The sequence below is a fragment of the Trachymyrmex cornetzi genome, unplaced genomic scaffold (assembly GCF_001594075.2).
Source record: "Trachymyrmex cornetzi isolate Tcor2-1 unplaced genomic scaffold, Tcor1.1 scaffold1388, whole genome shotgun sequence".
In the NCBI taxonomy this organism is placed as follows: Eukaryota; Metazoa; Arthropoda; class Insecta; order Hymenoptera; family Formicidae; genus Trachymyrmex; species Trachymyrmex cornetzi.
Window position 1 is genome coordinate 188,888 of NW_017295969.1, and position 2,254 is coordinate 191,141.

A 2,254-nucleotide genomic window follows, 5' to 3' on the forward strand; every position below is an offset into this window, starting at 1 on the left:
CCGCGCAACTACTGCTACACGGAATTTCGGCTCTGTTGACAGTCCCAATCTTCGCAAAACACCTGTATACACGTATTTTCTATTCTCGGTGGAAATATTTCTTTTCTAGACTTTCAATCTTAGTTCTACAAATCGTTCGTTTCAATAATGTGACCTCAGCTGCACGCTTATTTTCAAGATATGGATTCTAAAACTCTTATGTCAAGCAAATATATATCTGAGGTGACAGCAGTACGAGCCAAAAATAAGTGAATTTTTAACGAATCTGAAACTTTTTTTCGATTTTTTCACGAAATCCAGTGTAGCTGAGGTCCTGTTTGTGCGTACTTTAATTTAAGCAATAATACTTTTGCAATCCGTACATCCAATACAGAGATTTTTCACCGAATGGAAATGTGGTAAAACAGGAGGCTTTAGCATCGCCTTAAATTAGACCATCTTCAGTTCAAGTAAGGCGAGTTACACACGCAAGTTAAATTAAATAATAAAAATTATAAAGCCATACATTAGAATGAATTGTATTTAATAGCGACTTTATAATTTTTATTATTTAATTTAACTTGCGTGTGTATCTCGCCTTACTTGAACTGAAGATGATCTAATTTAAAACCGAAACGTCTTTTTTGTATTCTTTTTATAACATATTATTTTCGCTTGGCAATCGGCGTAGTGATTTATTGACTCTTATTTGAATTTTGTTTTTAATATCAACCACGTTTTGACCTAATTTTATCGGAATGTAATTGTTTACGCTCGCTAATGCATGCTAGTGTAGTATCGCGAAAATTCTGCTCTTCCCAATTGAAACCCAAAATGTTACATTTTCATTGATAAAAAATTTCCTAAATCAAAGTTATATTTTCTTGAATAGTACTAACAATACCCCTACAGCACAAAAGTTGCAGCAACAATGCTGCAGCATTGCAACAATATTGCACGTTGCAGCAATATTGCAGCGTTATTGCAGCACTATTGCTGCAAATTCTATACTGTATGGGTAAGTAAATATTTTTTATTGTAAATGAATATTTACTAATCGTAAGCTTATATTATTCGATTTCAGTACTACTTTCTTTTTTAAGTAAATATTTATTTGCAGAATGAAATGTTTACTTACTCTTATTCAAAAAAATATTACTTAGATTTAGGAAAATTTTTTTTGGTGTAGGACAACAGTTGGAAAATCAAAACACTCGCGATATTCCACTAACTGCACTTCCGTAAATAATTACACACCGATCAGAAAATTATTAATGAATATGATGTAACAAATATATAAGAACCAAGTGTAATTTATTTGCGCATTGTGGTAACTCGTCTGTATATATATTTTTTTTTACAGAACGACTCGTTAACAAAAATTATTAACAGGAACTATTTTTTTTATATATCAATTTTTTTTCAAACTATCCTGATATCGGGAGGACACAAAATAGCGGAATGCAACAATATACAATATATATTGGTACTAACTTATAAATGCTAAGTAATATAAAGCATGCTATCGACATAATATCTGTATCATTATATAGAGAAGAGTTGTCGAATGCGTATCATTTAAGTTATTTCTTATTATATTTTCCCCATTTGATACTAATTTCTACGTAAATGAACATTAGAAATTATAGGTTGAAATTTCAAGCATCTAATCTATTATTACACATGTTTAATTTTCCATCAATAACAAATTAATTTATTATAGATTTTTTTGTAATATGTTGCAAAAGATACGATATAGGCAACCAGTCGCCCTAATAAAGCTTCTAAATCATATCTCCTTTGAAAAAATCGAATTTATGAATTAAAATAATTAAAAATATAAGAGTAATAAAAACAGTCATTAATTAATACGAATATCTTTTTTTAATATAAAAATTTACAATAAAATTGTATTGTCACAATATTATCAGCTACATAAAGTGACGAAAAATTAATATCAGTTACCTAATTTTTTTAAATGCTGTTTGCGTGCGCGCGCATGCGTATCGACAACATTTAAAAAAATTAAACATAACCTGTTGAATTTTTGTCTACATTACTCATTTTTCATTTATTTCATCTTTTTTTATTAAATATTGCTTATATTGAGCAATAATCTAAAATATTTTACGTAGAATTTAGGCAACCAGTACACATTCGGCAATTTTCCACTATATTAAATAGATAAACATATTATTTTTTCTCTTCCGGAAGCAAATTATTCGTTTATATACTGCAGCTTTCTCGGTTGATAGAGTCCAAAGAACATTACGAA